Below are 18,581 nucleotides of genomic sequence, written 5' to 3' on the forward strand. Positions count from 1 at the left end.
GCAGATAATCATTCAAACCACTCTAAATGCAATATTCAATTAAACATGCATTCAAATGTGTCTGACGACCAGAAATATTAAAATGAGGGAAAAGATTCCCAGTGTAATCAATTTGAGGGATCCTTTAGCAAGCGTTCACTATTCTTCAAACAACAGATATTTTTTCCCTTTTCCAAAATCTGCAATTTTGATAATAATGGAAGAGACTTTATTCAGACATCAATGGTCAATGCATATGGGGGTATAGTTAATGCAGGACAACTTTTCATGTATCATAAAATGAGTAAGGCTTTAAGCAAGAGCTCTACCCCCAATAACTACAAGAGTCTTTATGATGGAGTGAGACAGTATTTATTCAATGAAACTGGACATAACATTGACCAAGGCTCAAGTCTCATGAAACACCAGGGAAATCCATTTTTAGACAATGATTCTGGAAGTAATAAATGTAGGAATATCTTTTATCAAAGAGCAGATGTTTCTCTGTATAAAAGTGTGGATATTGGAAAGAAGGCTTATAATTGTAGTGAATATAGTAAAGTTTGTAATCAGTCTTGTAAACTTAGACAACAGCAGAGTATTCAGAATGTGGAGAAACATTACAAGAGTAACACATGTGGGAAAATAGTCACAAAATCATTAAATATAAGTAGCCATAGGAAAATCCATACAGAAAGGAAGCCTTTCAAATGTACAGAGTGTGGCAAAGCCTTTATCTGTTCCTCGTGTCTTACTCAACATCAACAAACACATACTGGGGAGAGACCTTATAAATGTAAGGAATGTGGCAAAGTCTATACCTGTTGCTCAAATCTTACTCAACATCAGGTAATTCATACTGGAGAAAAGTCTTACAGATGTAGAGAATGTGGCAAAGCCTTTAATAGGTGTTCATATCTCACTATGCATCAGCGAATTCATACTGGGGATACTCTATACAAATGTAGAGAATGTGCCAAAGCCTTTATCTGTGGCTCACATCTTATTCAACATCAGCAAATTCATACTGAAAAGAAGCCTTATAAATGCACAGGATGTGACAAGTCTTTTAAGCGGCGTGGAAGCCTAACTCAATATCACATAATTCATACTGGGGAGAAGCAGTATAAATGTACAGAGCGTGGCAAAGCCTTTAGGCACAGCTCAAGTCTCACTCAACATTAGTGAATCCATTACTGGAGAGAGACCTTATAAATGTAAATATTGTGGCAAAGCCTTTAATTGTAAATCACATCTTACTCAACATAAGCAAATTCATCCTACAAGCAAGGCTTATAAATGTACTGAATGTGGTAAACCCTTTAATCAGAAGTCAAGTCTTTCTAGATATCAGATAATTCATACTTGGAGAGAAACCTTATAAATTAAGGATTGTAGCAAAGCCTTTAATTGTAAATCACATTTTAATCAACATGAGCAAATTCATCCTACAAGGAAGCCTTATAAATGTACAGAATGTGGTGAAGCCTTTAATCAGAGGTCAAGTCTTTCTAGACATCAGATAATTCATACTTGGAGAGAAACCTTATAAATGTAAGGATTGTGGCAAAATCTAACCAAATTTCAAGCCTTACCAACATCAGCAAATTCACATTGGGCAGAAATCATCCAGATGTAAAGAAACGTGGCAAAGCCTTTACCCAAAGCTCAAGTCTTGGTCAGCATCAGAGAATTCATCCTTCAGAGAAACTTAAAAGCCTAAATATAAGGCAAGTGGCAAAGGCTGTCATCACTCTCACCTCACTCATCATCAGAGAACTTGTATTGGAGAGAAACCCTGGTAATATAATAAGTGATGAAAGAGGTTTGTCCTAAATACACACTTTAGAAAACATGAGCCTGTGTTTATACAAGAAAGGTATGTGAGTGATGTAAAAACAGATGTAGGAAAGTATTTAATCAATCATCAAATCTAAATAGGTATCAGAGAATGTGTACTAGAAAGCATTTCATCACTGCTCTTCTCTGAATTCACTCTAAAGGAGAATTACTGTATATGAACTTATGTTTTTGATGGTTGATGCCCCAAAGATAAGAGAAGCCCTTGTGTATTAGGTGGGCATGATTTATATTTATTCTTCATCAGAAGATTAAGGACACAGTAATGTAAAATGTACAGTGAACATCTAAATGGAGGCGTTCTCTCATTGAAGTCAAACATCCCTGGAGGTCACCATGATGTCGGTGATCAGGGAATGATTCTGTGTATTAAAGTAAGGCAGGTTTGTTCTAAGTTTTCACTAGTTATGTCACTTGTTTTTTAAGGATGAAACAATGACAGTTCACTGAAATCTTGGTATATCTTTATAATATCACCGAAATCTTGATGTATCTTGATAATATCAATAGTTCACTGAAATCTTGATGTATCTTGATAATATCAACAGAAATAGACCAATAATAACAGTTCACTGAAATCTTGATATATCTTTGTAATATCTTTATAATATCAACAGAATATTAGTTGACATGGCTGAAATATTGACATCTTCTCTGATACCCTAGAAAAGAACTGGACACCCTTCCTGGAAAAGTCATGTGATTAACATAGGTTCCTGTTTATGAAACAATTAGCCTCCATTCTGTACACCATAGAAATACTTTTCTCAGATCATTATATCAAAGGCATGAATATCTTTCTCTGTGCTTGTAACTGGTTATTTTGATCAAGGATCCCACAGTGAACTGTAAAAGGTTTTATGCCAACTGTATGTGCTATTAATATATGTTAATTAATAAAACTGAGTGGTCTTTAGTGATACAGTTGATGTGGAATGAAGTGTTAACCCACCACCAACTTTAACCTCTCCCACCTTGTTTAAGGTTGCAGGGAAGAAATCAAGCATCAACTATTTGCTGCCCTTAATCCTCAAATACTGTCACATATTTTCCATAATTTCTACAATGTACCTTCCCCCGGCCCCTCTCTGTAACTGCAGGGACACTGTGACAGTTCTAATAAGAAGGACCATACAGAGTACTGTTGAGAGCTTCCCTGACTGCTCCGTGCTGTTGCTGCCTCAGAGTCTGTCTGGGGAGCAGGCAGCCTGCGGTTCCTTGAACTGACAGCAGCCAGTCCTGTGAGCACTTCCACTAGATGACCCCCTTCCTTGAGACCAGCGGTCTTGCTGAACCCCAGGGTCTACTTTACAGGCCCTCCTTCAATGACACTCTCATAGCGCTCACCAGAATCCTGCTCCTCTTGGTTGGAATGGACCCATCCACACTCAGCCTGAGGAGCCCACAGCACTTCACCCAGGGTCCCTTAGAAAGGCCTGAACTCCAAGTACTGGAGCTTTCTCAGCCTGGTTCTAGCCTTGACCTCCCTCAGGGGGCCCTCAAGGTTTGCTGTTAATTCACTCACGACCTTGAGTAATAAACTCATCTGCATCAATTTCCATTGTGCTTTTTTGTTGAACTGAGACTCTCCATTCCTGCTGGAGGTTCCTTTTAACAAATGTAAATTTAAGAAAGTCACAAAAATATAATTAAAGCCATATTTATCAAAATCTGGAATCATATTTATACAATTTTATGCTATCTATTTCTTTGCACATGTTCTTTGTCTCAACTTATGGAACACAGTATTTCATGGCTTTGACCTACACTGAATGCAAAATGTAAATATACGAAGGTATATTTTAAGAGTATGAAACCTAAGAAGAAGAGCAGTGTGGGTATATGTGTTTATACACATGTCTTTTGCAGAGTTTAGAAATGTTAAATCAAAACTGGTCATTCCAAAACTTTTGATGAGTTACTAACTAAAAACCTTAGATTCAGAAAGTAAATCTAATTTGTTTACTTTTCATTGAATTCATTTCTCCCATATTTCATGAATCTTTATTTTGAGATTCTTTCCATGCAGATCCCGTTTTGCTTACTGGCCTGTTAATTATGAAAAACCTATTTTGTGGGGTTTTTTTTAGTTCAAAATTTATGAACTTTACCTATCTGCTCAAGGATTTTAAGAACAGCTTTTATTAAATTTCAAGGAGGTCAGAAATTAGTTTCAAGATGAGATTAATTTCCCTATGAGCATATTAATTTGATCTTGTTTAATATGTTCCATTACTTCCTTCTTAATTTGAGAGGAACACTAAGAGAATCTTTTTTTTCTGATTGTTTCTTTCATTTCTTATAATTGACTTCATCAGGGTTAAACAGTTTATTGTGACAATTGATCAGGAGAAAATCCAGAAATTTCATAAGTGATCGTGTTGCTTAGGCAATTATAAGAAGTGAACAAATACACTGAAGCTGATGGGTGCGTGATAGAGTATCTGTAATTAAAAGCAAAATACTTCAGGGGCTTCCCTGGTGGCTCAGTGGTAAAGAATCTGCCTACTAAGGCAAAGAGTCAGACATGACTGAGCAACTGAACAACAAAAACAAGGCAGAAGACACAGGTTCGATCCCTGATCTGGGAAGATCCCTCATCAGTTCAGTTCAGTCCCTCAGTCGTATCCGACTCTTTGCGACCCCATGAACCGCAGCACGCCAGGCCTCCCTGTCCATCACCAACTCCCGGAGTTCACTCAAACTCATGTCCATTGAGTCGGTGATGCCATCCAACCATCTCATCCTCTGCCGTCCCCTTCTCCTCCTGCTCCCAATCCCTCCCAGCATCAGTCTTTTCAAATGAGTCAGCTCTTCACATCAGGTGGCCAAAGTATTGGAATTTCAGCTTCAACATCAGTCCTTCCAATGAACACCCAAGACTGATCTCCTTTAGGATGGACTGGTTGGATCTCCTTGCAGTCCAAGGGCCTCTCAAGAGTCTTCTCCAACACCACAGTTCAAAAGCATCAATTCTTCTGTGCTCAGCTTTCTTTATAGTCCAACTCTCACATCCATACATGACCACTGGAAAAACCATAGCCCTGACTAGACAGACCTTTGTTGACAAAGTAATGTCTCTGCTTTTTAATATGCTATCTAGGTTGGTCATAACTTTCCTTCCAAGGAGTAAGCGTCTTTTAATTTCATGGCTGCAATCACCATCTGCAGTGATTTTGGAGCCCCAGAAAAATAAAGTCAGCCACTGTTTCCACTGTTTCCCCATCTATTTGCCATGAAGTGATGGGACTGGATGCCATGATCTTAGTTTTCTGAATGTTGAGCTTTAAGCCAACTTTTTCACTCTCCTCTTTCACTTTCATCAGGAGGCTCTTTAGTTCTTCATTTTCTGCCATAAGGGTGGTGTCATCTGTATATCTGAGGTTATTGATATTTCTCCTGGCAATCTTGATTCCAGCTTGTGCTTCATCCAGCCCAGTGTTTCTCATGATGTACTCTGCATAGAAGTTAAATAAGCAGGGTGACAATATACAGCCTTGACGTACTCCTTTTCCTATTTGGAACCAGTGCATGCTGCAGAGTCACTAAGCCCGTGCACCACAGCTATAGAACCTGTGACCAGAGCCCACAAGCCACAACTCCTGAACCCTCTTGCACAACTACTGAAGCCCGCACACCTGGAACCCGTGCTCCCCAACAAGAGATGCCACCACAATGAGAAGCCCGCAACCGCAACCAGAGAGTAGCCCCACCTCACTGCAGCTAGAGAAAAGACCACACAGCAATGCAGACCCAGCACAGCCAAAGATAAATAAATAAAATCAGTTTTGAAAAAGAAAAAGAATTCAATAGATTGAGGCTATAATCTGAAGTAAGAGGTAGAAAATACACCGGATGAAGAATTCTTCGTGTGGCGAGAGGGTACCTGCTGTCGTGGGACACAAACTGAGACTCTAAATTTAGGAGAAAAATCTATGTGTTTTATTGCTGAGTTATCTCCAGTTTTTGTATTTTCCTTGTAGGTATTTTTGCTACATGAGTCACACTCATGAGCCTTCCTTGTCTGTGTTATGACTACAGAGTTCTCAGTGTTCTCACACGTGTCATCCGTGCAGGACCTGATAGGATTTTATGAGTGCTTTTGAATTTTTCTCATGCATTGAGAAATTAATTTTAACTGCAGAAATTGATGCCACTTAGGAGATTTGAATGCAACTTTCTGATCCCTTAATTGAGATAAAAGGGGAAGAGCATCAAGTTCTAGAGATTTCATTCAGGCAGTTATAACTGACCAAGATGTGCAAAAACATCCTTTTAAAAAATATATATGTATATATTTATTTATTTATTTTTGGCTGTGCTGGGTCTTCATTGCTGCGCAGGCTTTTCTGTGGTTGCGGTGAGCAGGGGCTACTCTCTAGTTGCGAAGAGGGGAGCTACTCTTCCTTGAAGTGTGTGGGATTCTCACTGCGGTGGCTTCTCTTGTTGCGGAGCACAGGCTCTAGGGCACACAGCGTTCAGAAGTTGCAGCTCCTGGGCTCAGTAGTTGTGGCTCCTGGGCCCTAGAGCACAGAATCAATAGTTATGGTGCAGGGTTTAGTTGCTCCAAGGCACGTGGGATTTTCCTGGATCAGGGATCGAACCTGTGCCTCCTGCATTGGCACAAGGATTTTTTTACCCACTGAGCCACCAAGGAAGCCCCAGATGCTGTGTGTGATGCTGTTTTTCTTAGTGAGGAACACACCACCCATTGAGAGCACACATGAGAGCTCTCTGGAAATGCATGGAGGAAACTGCAAGGAAGCTCTCTTTGATCCTTCCAAAGTCTTAGGCTGCTAGTGCGGGGGAGGAGGGGGGGGATGTGTTCTGATGAACAAGTGACAGATATGAGAATGTGGCAAACACAGTAGGTTTCTGAGAATCCAGAAAATACAATGCTGTCCTCCTGAGAGGCGAGTTTCTGGGCAGCACAGAACACCAACACCACTAGACAGAGGTTATTACACTTTCCCAGACTTAGATCTGGGAGAAATGGAAACAGTGACAGACTTTCTTTTCTTGGGCTCCAAAATCACTGCAGATGGTTACTGCAGCCATGAAATTAAAAGATGTTTGCTTCTTGGAAGAAAAGCTATGACAGTTCAGTTCAGTTGGTCAGTTGTGTCTGACTCTTTGCAACCCCATGGACTGCAGCACATAGGATTCCCTGTCCATCACAAACTTCCGGAGCTTGCTCAAACTCATGTCCATCAAGTCGATGATGCCATCCACCATCTCATCCTCTGTTGTCCCCTTCTCTTCCCACCTTCAATCTTTCCCAGCATCAGGCTCTTTTCCAATGAGTCAGTTCCTCATATCAGGTAGCCAAAGTACTGGAGTTTCAGCGTCAGCATCCGTCCTTCCAATGAATATTCAGAACTGCTTTCCTTCAGAATGGACTGGTTGGATCTCCTTGCAGTCCAAGGGACTCTCAAGAGTCTTCTCCAACACCACAGTTCAAAAGCATCAATTCTTCAGCGCTCAACTTCAGGGTCCAACTCTAATATCTGTACATGACTACTGGAAAAACCATAGCTTTGACTAGACAGATGTTTGTTGGCAAAGTAATGTCTCTGCTTTTTAATATGCTGTTTAGATTGGTCATAGCTTTTCTTCCAAGGAGCAAGTGTCTTTTAATTTCATGGCTGCAGTCACAGTCTGCAGTGATTTTGGAGCCCAAGAAAATAAAGTCTGTCACTGTTTCCATTGCTTCCCCATCTATTTGCCATGAAGCGATGGAACTGGATGCCACAATCTTAGTCTTTTGAATGTTGAGTTTTAAGCCAGCTTTTTCACCTTCCTCTTTCATTTTCATCAAGAGTCTCTTCAGTTTCTCTTCACTTTCTGCCATAAGGGTGGTCATCTACGTATCTGAGGTTATTGTTATTTTTCCCGGCAATCATGAATCCAGCTTGTGCTTCATCCAGCCCTGAATTTTGCATGATGTATTCTGCATATAAGTTAGATAAACAGGGTGACAATATACAGCCTTGATATCCTCCTTTCCCAATTTGGAACCAGTCTGTTTTTCCATGTCCAGTTCTAACTGTTGCTTCTTGACCTGCATATAGATATCTCAGGAAGCAGGTAAGATGGCCTGGTATTCCCATCTTCTTAAGAATCTTCCACAGTTTGTTGTGATCCACACAATCAAAACAAACATAGTGTATTAAAAAGTGGAGGCATCACTTTGCTGACAAAGGTCTGTATAGTCAAAGCTATGGTTTTTCCAGTAGTCATATACGGATGTGAGAGTTAGATGATAAAGAAGGCTGAGCGCCAAGGAATTGATGCTTTCAAACTGTGGTGCTAGAGAAGACTCTTGAGAGTCTCTTGGACTGCAAGGAGATCAATCGGTCCTAAAGGAAATCAACCCTGAATATTCATTGGAAGAACTGATGTTGAAGCTGAAGCTCCAATACTTTGGCTACTTGATGCAAAGTGCCGACTCATTGGAAAAGACCCTGATGCTGGGAAAGATTGAAGTCAGGAGGAGAAGGGGAGGACAGAGGATGAGATGGTTGGATGGCATCACTGATTCAATGGGCATGAGTTTGAACAAACTCTGAGAGATAGTGAAAGACAAGGAAGGCTGGTGTGCTGCAGTCCATGGGGTTGCAAAGAGTTGGACATGACTGAGAGACTAAACAAGAAAGCACCTGTTAAAACTTACTATTGGGGGTACTTTTAGGGGGAGAAATTTATAAATTTCCATCTTTCTGTGGACATTTTTCTATTTAGGCTTTCCGTAACTACCTGGGAATGGGTCCATATTGGTAAAACATATTTTAGTGGAAAACATCTTTATCACCACCTAGACTTCCAAATTAGCTGGCACTGAGTTGGACAAATATATACAATAATTTTTAATATAAAAATTGCTATCATCATGGTCTTCCTTTTAATTATAGGGCTTAGAAATCCTCAGGCAGTTTGGTTCTATTTCTCTGATCATACTTAAGCGATGCTGAAGCTCAGGGGTCAGGAAAGAACTCACTGTTGGGTAGAAAAATTTCTCAGAGGAACAGAGAAGTCAGCACAATACAAGAGTTTCATTGCCAGGCTCTCAGCTGTCAACTCAGCATTTCCTGCTCATTCCATATGAGAATCTATCTGCCTCCCCAGATTGTATAAAAGAAAAAGCCTCTCAGAGCACTGCAGTGGTCTCTTTGGGAATGACAAGTTGATTGTAGTTTTTTGGGGAGAGGGTAATTAACAGTTTTTAGAAAGTTAATTAAAAATTTTACACAAGTATCCCCTTGTTCCATGAGCCTACCTTCTCATTGCAGCTAAAAGTGAAAAGATAATCGCAATTCTGAGAGAAGAGGAGGTCGTGGAATCACAAATCCATATCTAGGGGTGTGACAGCCTCCATCTAACACAGGTGCTGATTTTCAAACAGCACACCTCCTCCCACAGTGTCCTGGCAACAGAAAGGAGTCAGATACCCATTCTCTATTTCAATCTGAGAAGAAGAGTCTGCAGACAAGGAGTATCAGGAACTGAGATAAGTGGTTATTTCAGATAAAAAAGAAATTCTTCAGGGTTCAAATCTAGTCCAGTGCCAAAGCCACACAGAAAGGATTCTGACTCTTGAGCTGGACCAGTAAAGAGAGGCCAGGACTAGAGATCCAACAGCAATCCACGACTGCTCTGAATTTATAGTGTATAATTTAGTGTAATCCACAATGACCTTGATTCCTGGCATTGAGTGTGAGTGACAATGCAGCTTGACTTTTAATTATCTTAAGAACCTTAGGGTTTTTTTCTTTTGTTTATTTTTGGATGCACTGAGTCTCCACTGGTGCATGGGCTTTCTCTAGTCGGGGTGAGCAGGGCCACTCCTTGTGGTGCCCAGGCTTCTCACTGCAGTGGCTCCTCCTGCTGCAGAGCACAGATTCTAGGCGCTCAGTCTTCAGTATTGAAGCATGTGGGCTCAGGAGTTGCAGTGTGCCGCTCTAGAGAGCAGGCTCAAAACTGCTGGCGCACAGGCTTAGTTGCTCGAGGACATGTGGAATCTTCCTCGGCGGACCAAGGATTGAACCTGTGTCCCCTGCACTGGGAGGTGGATTCTTATCCACTGTGCCACCAGGGGAGTCCGTAAGAACTGTAGTTTTGAACTCAGTCTGAAGTTCAGCCTCGTTTACTGAAATCAGACATTAAATTTTTGGGGTTATTGCAGGTGTGCGTGACTATGACCTTCTGCATCTAGTAATGAGTAAGAGGAATCTACAGGTCACTTAGTCCTGTGCAGAAACGGTGAACCCAAATGACAGTTCCTGGTATAAAACTGTTTGCTTTATCTCTGAGTATATGAAGTGCTTAATGGAGACAGTAATTGTTATCTCCTGAAAATGTCTTAGGTCTGTTAAATTGATGAGACTGTTTTCCCTATTGAAGAAAAAGAATCAGCACATAAGAAAAGTGTACATTTATAGTAATGAGTTTCAGATAGCCCCAGTCAGGCTCAAATACACCATGATACTTTCACTCATCTAAAAATATTCTACTATCAATTGTTGCTGTTGTTTAGTTGTAAGTTGTGTCTGACTCTTTGTGACCCCATGGACTATAGCCCACCAGCTTCCTCTGTCATTGGGATTTCCCAGGCAAGAGTACTGGAGTGGGTTGCCGTTTCTTTCTCCAGGGGATCTTCCTGACCTAGGGATTGAACCCATATCTCCTGCATTGGCAGGCAGTTTCTTTACCACTGAGCCACCAGGGAAGCCCGAAATATAATGACACATTACCAAAAGAGCTCAATATCTATTTAAACTTGGGAGAACAGAGCTACCTGGATTTGTCAGATATCACAGTGATTAAATGTGCTAGATTTGTTACGAGCCAAGTCAGGTTTCAGTCCTTTCTTACCCATGCTGGTTTAGTTGCTAAGTCATGCCAGGCTTCCCTGTCCTTTACCATCTCCCTGAGTTTGCTCAGACTCATGTTCATTGAGTCAGTGATGCCATCCAACCATCTCATCCTCTGTCACCTCCTTCTCCTCCTGCCCTCAATCTTTCCCAACATCAGGTTCTTTTCCAGTTAGTTAGCTCATCACCTCAGGTGGCCAAAGTATTGGAGCTTCAGCTTCAGCATCAGTCCTTCCAATGAATATTCAGGGTTGATTTCCTTTAGGATTGACTGATTTGATCTCCTTGCTGCCCAAGGGACTCTTATGAGTCTTCTCCAGCACCACAGTTTGAAGACATCGATTCTTTGACACTCAGCCTTTTTTATGGTCCAACTCTCACATCCATACATGATTACTGGAAAAACCATAGCTTTGACTATACAGACTTTTGTCAGTGCTATCTAGACCTTCATAGCAGTGATTCACTCATTTATAAGAGCTCTTTTTTCCAGATTTTTTCTGCTTTTATTTTATTCATTTTAAGTTAATTTTTTATTCAAGTTTGTCAGGGCAGTCTGAGCGTGGGTTGGAAAAGAATTCAGACACATGAGTATTGAGAGGAGCACACCCTTATTAAGCAGGGAGAGAGATAATGAAGTGCTACAAGCAGGGGCTGGCAGAGAGCCTGGCTTTTCAACTGATTTTATAGTCTCAAGACCAAGACGATTCCTGCTGGAAGGCTAGCATTAGGTTAATTGAGTACATTGCCGTGACTACCAGAATGGGCATTTTGCTAATTGGGAAAGAATCTGCTGGTGATGAGCAAGAGGTGGGCAGAAGCGTGGCAGTGGTTACAAAGGGGTTTATCAAGTGATACATCACCATCAGTCAGAACTCCAGGTGGGAAATGATAATAGTGGACAGATTAATTTCACTTGGTGTAACACATGTGGCCCATGCCTCATTTTTTTGTCAGAACTCCTCAAAAGTATCCTTCATGGAACTGAGATGCACAAGTTTTGATAATTGATTTCTATCCAGATATATTGGAACCTGAATTTCTCTTCTTTACCTTATCTCTTCTTCATTCACCGAGAGGTAAATCCACAACGATCATGAGTACTCTTATACCACTCCTTGTCATGTTCACAGAACCCAAGACAATGAGTGTTGAGTGAAATATTTTCTCAATGATACTGAATGAAATGTTTACTATATCAAGAGTGCAGGGGTTCCTGGTGTATCTGCCTCTGAGGTCTGAGCCTCACATCAGTCCAAACTCCAGTGGGACAGCTTAAATGAGCTCATTGGATCCACTATTTTCCTCTGCTGGGTTGGGCGCATGCTGATAAATATTCGATTTACTAGGTATGTGAAAGATCAATGGAGTAACAGAAACATCACAAAGAAGAAAGATTTAGGATTGTGTTATGGTTTGATTCATAATAGAATCAAAGTCTTACTGAATGTAGGATGGTTTTTACTTCCTGCTGTTTCATGTCTGGTGTTCATGATCTGGTCCAGTGTCTCCATGGTTTTCATCTTGGACAGCCACAAGCAAAGTGTGCAATACATTCATAGGATCGGCATCTCTTCAAGATTCTCCCTCAAACCTAGAGCCACCCAGAGCATCCTTGTCCTGGTGAGCACCTTTGTGTCTTTGTACAGTGTCTCCTCCATCTTTCACATTTGTTTGGCTCTTTTTAACAATCCCAGCTGGTGGCTGGTGACTCTGCCCCAACTGTAAGCCCCTACATTCTCATGAGTCATGGTTGCAGAGTACCCAGGCTCTCCTTTCCTTGGATAAAGATGAAATAATCACCTAATCTTACGTTGTTAGGTCACTAAGTTGTGTCTGACTCTTCGTAATCCCATGGACTGCAGCACACCAGGCTCCCCTGTCCTTTACTATCCCCAGGAGTTTGCTCAAATTCATGTCTATTGAATTGGTGATGATATATAACCATGTCATCCTCTGCCACCCCTTTCTCCTTTTGTATTCAGTCAATTTACATGGCCAAAGTATTGGAGCTTCAGCATCAGTCCTTCCAAAGAATATTCAGGGTTGATTTCCTTTAGGATTGACTGGTTTGAAATCCTTGTAGTCCAAGGGACTGTTAAGAGTCCTCTCTAGCACCACAAGTTGAAATCAGTTCTTCAGCGCTCAGCCTTCTTTATGGTCCAACTCTCACATCCATACCTGACTACTGGAAAAGCCATAGCTTTGACTAGATGGACCTTTGTTGGCAAAGTAATGTCTCCGGTTTTTAATATGCTGTCTAGGTTGGCCATAGCTTTTCTTCGACAGAGCAAGTGTCTTTTAATTTTGTGGCTGCAGTTGCCATCCACAGTGGTTTTGGAGCCCAGGAAAGTAAAGTCTGTCTCTTGTTAGGGTTCACAAGGGGCTCATAGTGTATAGTTTAAAAATGGCCCGTTGTGGTGACCTGACAAACAGGGGATGAAGTCACAGTGACCAAATTGCCCTGGTGGCATCCTGTTTTTTCCTTAAGGTGATATCCTGTTTCCCCCTGCTGGTGCCAGTTTCTCAAGACTATGTGACCCCCCAACCATGAGACCCCTTCAACTCCCTGATAACAAGACCCCAGCTGCGGGCTAAAGATACACTAAGGGCCCCTCCCTTTGGGGTGCAATTTCCCATCAATAAGGTATAAGAAGGGTTGGCTGTAAAAGAGAGAGCACTGGCTTCTCTCTAAAGTCAGCCACTTTCTCTCTTCCTATAATAAATCTTTCTCTGCCTGACTGCCCAGCTTGCTCTCTTTGTCTCTACGCTTGTCTTACATCACTGTTTCCTCTTTTTCCCCATCTATTTGCTGTGAAGTGATGGGACTGTGTGTCATGATCTTAGTTTTTTGAATGTTGAGCTTTAAGTAAAAAAAAAAAAGAAACATATCATATATCAACACATATATGTGGAATCTAGAAAAAAGGTATAGATGATCCTATTTGCAAACTAGAAGCAGAGACAAAGACATAGAGAAGAAATGTATGGACACCAAGGGGGGAAAGGGCGTGAGGGAGATGAATCGGGAGATTGGGATTGACACGCATACACTATTGATGCTATGTATAAAATAGATAACTGATGAGAATGTACTCTATAGCACAAGGAAGTCTACTCAATGCTCTGTGGTGACCTGGGTCAGAAAGAAGCCCCAAAGGGAGCGGGTATATGTATATGTGTGACTGGTTCATTTTGCTGTGCAGTAGAAACGAACCCAACTTTGTAAAGCAAGTGTACTCTAGTAAGAATTAATTTTTAAAATTTCAGTGTTATCCAAGGATTGGCAGAGGTGGGGCTATGAATATTCTGTGTCTAGAGGATTTTCTGGACAATGAAAACTATTTGTGGGAACCTTTTATTTTTTTTACTGGTCAATTTTTTAATTCAAAGAATTTGAATTCTTAAAGAATAGTCAATAACATGGGTACCAGATGTCTCAAGAAATATTTCAGTCCCTTGAACTCCATGTACCATTGAACTTGGAAGTATTGAAAAGTACATTGAGAAGGGTCTTTGGTTTTCATATTATTAAGTCTGACTACCATAAACCTCTTAGCGAAAAACATAGGCAGAACACTATTTGACATAAATCTCAACAATATCTTTTTTGATCCATCTACTATAGTAATGGAAATAAAAGCAAAAGCAAACAAATTAGACCTGATTTAACTCAAAAGCTTTTGCATAGCAAAGGAAACCACAAATAAAACAAAAAGCCCACAGAATGGGAGAAAATATTTGTGAAGGATGTGACTGACAAGGAATTAGTCTCCAAAATTTACAAAGAGTTCATGTAACTGAGTATCCAAAAACAAACAATCCAATCAAAAAATGGGCAGAAGACCTAAACAGACATTTCTTCAAAGAAGACATACAGATGGCCAAGAGGCACATGAAAAGATGCTCAGCATCACTAATCATTAGAGAAATGCAAATCAAAACTGCAATGAAATATCACCTTACAACAGAATGCCCATCATCAAAAAATCTACAAATAATAAGTGCTAAAGAGGGTCTGGAGAAAAGAGAAGCCTCCTTGGTGGGAACATCACTGTTAGAAAGAATGTAAACTGGTACAGCCAATGTGGAGAACAGTATGAAGTTTCCTTTAAAAAAAAAAAACTAAACAAAAATAAATGGAAACCTTTAATAATGGACACATGTCATTATATGTTTCTCCAATGTCACAAACTGTACAACCCTGAAAGTGAGCTACAAGGTAAAGTATGGACCTAAATACTGATGTCACTATAGATTCATCAGTGGTAACAGAAGTACCCCTATGGTGGAAGATGATGATAAAGAAGGAGGTTACACATATGTGGGAATAAGAAGCATATGAAAATTTCTGCACCTTTCTCTGAATTTTACTGTGAAACTAAACCTTCTCTAAAAAAATCTTTAAACTTAAAAAAATACATTGTTATTGGTTCTATTCACACTTCATAGTTAAAAAGATTTAATGCTGTCAAATAATATTTAGAAAATGGGTATGTTTCCCTTGTTTTATTTTTACCTCAATTAATGCACTTTATAGATGTGATAAAATATCAGGTAAAGAGTAGAGAGAGAACAAACTATAGCCACATAATCCTTTTCTTTTTTAAAAAAATATCTATTTATTTGACTGAATCAGGTTCTAGTTGTGGGAGCATGGGCTTAGTTGCCCTGTGGCATGTGGGAGCCTAGTTCCCTGACCAGGGATCAAACCTGCGTCCTCTGCATTGCAAGGCACATTCTGAACCATTGGCCCACCAGGGAAATCCCTCAAACAATTCCTAAAATGTAGAAACACACATACAATAGGGCAGCAACACCAAAAAAAATTCTCATCTGCTAATTCAGTTACAGTGTACCTTTTTACTTAATATTAATCACTACTTCCTTTGTGTATCATCAAATACACATTTATGGCATCATTTCCAAAGGCTTTCGTCCCTTCCCAACAAACATTTTAATCCTCCATGACTGCCTTTGGTTCATTTTCAAAGAAAGCTGTGATGTAAATACCTTCGTGCCCCTGGTCTCTGAAGATGGAGGCCCCCTCACCTGCGGGTAGATGGTCACAACGCTAATCATTTTGTGAATGAATGTGGGCCCAGGGGGTCTCCCCAGGTGGCTCAGTGGTAAAGAACCCACCTGCTGATGTAGGAGACCCAGGAGACGCGGGTTCCATCCCTGGGTCAGGAAAATGCCCTGGAGAAAGGAATGGCAACCCACTCCAGTATTCGTGCCTGGGAAATCCCAAGGGCAGAGGAGCCTGGAAGGCTATAGTCCACAGGGTTGCCAAAGACTGGGACACGGCTGAGCTACTGAGAAGGAAAGTACGTGGCCCCAGGGAGGGGAGGGGGAGACAGGACCCAAGGACTCAGGGTAACTTTGGGAAGATCTCGGAGAGCAAGCCTCACCACACCGCCCCCCACACACACCCCCCGCAAGGGCATCATGTGACTTTGTGCACCACTCGCCTCCCACCTCCCCTTCCCCAAGCGCAGCTCGAGGCCACGGAGGGCCGCCCCCAGGAGGAGCCCCTCCCCGGGGCATCAGGCGGAGGGAGCCGGTGTTTTCAGAGGTTCCAGCCCCGCGCCCTCACCGGCTCAGGGCTCCCAGGTGTGCTGTGTGGGATGGCTCCAGCTCAGTGCCACGGAAGACAGGTGTTACAGGAGCAGCGACAGCACCCACAGGGGGCTTGTTCAACGTGTCATTTCACGGGTTCCCCTCAAACTGGCTAATTCATAGCTTCTTAGACTGGGGAGGGTTTGTATCCACTTTAAAGCTAGAGAAAATCTTTAGGCAAGCGGTTCTCATCTGGGGTCCCAGGAGGATCCTCTTCGCAAACTCCGGCCCCTGGTCCTGGAGGAGCATCAGCGCTGCTTGTCTTCCTGCTCCAGGCGAGGCCCGGGCTGAACACGGGGCTTCGGGCGCGTCTGTGAGAGCTCAGAGCCAGCTTCAGGCCGGGGCGGGCGGCGGGGTCAGGAGGGGACGTCAGTGCCGCTCACCTCTCCCGTGTTGGCAGAATCCGGGGACAGAACACGTGTGGACAGCAAAGGAAAACTTGACGTGCGTCTCAGGGAGGAGCTGATCGTCCTGAGTCTCTCCTGAGACGAAGGACAGCAGAGGTGGGCCCTCTCAGCTTTTCAAGCTCCTTCTGCCTGTGGGCGTGTTGCGAGCAGGCGAAGACGCTGTGCTGACGCCTTGGAAGGTGTTATCTCATGATGCTGAGGTGATCCTTCCCCATGACCTTGAGGAGAAAACGACCCAGGGCAGGAGGAAAAGAGGAGGAAATGGCAGCTTCTCGGGTAAATGTCTGTCCTGGATCAGAGGCTATGTCTGCTTTTCCTCCTGAAATGCCCTGGATTAACAGTTTACAAACCTTTCATTCTCTACTTCTGATGTTGCCTATTGACATGGTTTTCAACTGCTAATTTTTTCCCCTTTTATTCTGATGATGGTCAAGATCAGAGCTTTAGAATGTTTCTCCCTCACGTCCCAGAGCCTTTTCTCAGGTGTCTGTCAGCATCAAGGCTGCCTGGAGAACTTGAAGCATTCTCACCAAAAAGTAATGACTTTCCTTGTGGCTAAGAATCCTCCTGCCAATGCAGGGGACACGGGTTCCATGCCCGGCCCGGGAAGATCCCACGGGCCGCGGAGCAACTAAGCCCATACCCACAAGTACTGAGCCTGCGCTCTGGAGCCCGGGAGCCGCAACTACGGAAGTGTGTGCCCTGGAGCCCGCGTGGCACAACGAGAGAAGCCCCCGCAGTGAAAAGCCCATGCACCACAACTGGAGAAAAGCCCGCACAGCAACCAAGACCCAGCACAGCCAGAAATAAATGAGTGAGTAAAAACAGAAGGGCCTGGGATTTAGGAAGACTGCTGGTGACCAGGGCTGCTGGGGAAGACCTATGAGGAATTTACATTTGCTTATGAACTTGCAGGCTGTTATCTAGCACGTGTGCTTATGAGAATAACTGGTGTCAAAGCAAGGCACCCATGGGCTTCTGGTCCATACACATGATGCCAAGGCAGCAATATCATGGAGCACTGTAGATAACTCTCAGCAATACTCCTAGGCAATCCATATTGTAACCATCATAATGTCCCAGTAGTTAAAAATGAGGAAATGACACACTGTACCATTTATGGAAAATATGATCTCAAGTTATTTGAGGGTTATTGCCAGTAGAAAAAGGGAATTACTATGAGATGTCATTCTCTGTGCATCCTTAAGTCACTTCAGATGTGTCTGACCCTTTGTGACCACATGGACTGTAGCCTGCCAGACTTCTCTGTCCCTGTCTTCTCCAGGGAAGAATATTGGAATGGGTTGCCCTGCCCTCCTCCAGGGGATCTTCTGGACCCAGGGATCGAACCAGCGTCTCTTATGTCTCTTGCACTGGCAGACAAATTCTTTACCACTAGCACTACCTGGGAAGCCCCATGAGATGTCATCCTACTGTGTTACAGATACTTTCTAGTCACCATCAGTTAATGACGACTTAAAAAACCCCAGGGGGATGATAATGCTTGTGTTAATGTTAACATTGGTGGTGGAATACGTATGTGCATGCTCAGTTGTGTCTGACTCTTTGCAACCCCATGACTGGAGCCCACCAGCCTCCTCTGTCAATGGGATTTCCCATGGCAAAAATACTGGAGTGGGTTGCCATTTCCTTCTCCAGGGTATCTTCCCGACCCAGGGATCAAACCTACATCTCCTGTGTCTCCTGCATTGGCAGGCAGGTTCTTTACCACTGAACCACCTGGAAGCTTGTTACTGATGAGAACACTTCTTCAAATATACATCAAGTTTAATATATGAAAAGCCGTTCACTTTTATTGATTAACATATAGTAAGTTCACACATAA

General features: G+C 42.3%; 1 protein-coding gene across 1 annotated transcript in view; it reads right to left on the reverse strand.

Annotated features, from left to right (window-relative positions):
• LOC100336984 (zinc finger protein 331) overlaps positions 1 to 18,581 on the reverse strand; it is a 124,626-nt gene that overhangs the window by 41,159 nt on the left and 64,886 nt on the right.

This window comes from Bos taurus, chromosome 18 (assembly GCF_002263795.3).
Source record: "Bos taurus isolate L1 Dominette 01449 registration number 42190680 breed Hereford chromosome 18, ARS-UCD2.0, whole genome shotgun sequence".
NCBI lineage: Eukaryota > Metazoa > Chordata > Mammalia > Artiodactyla > Bovidae > Bos > Bos taurus.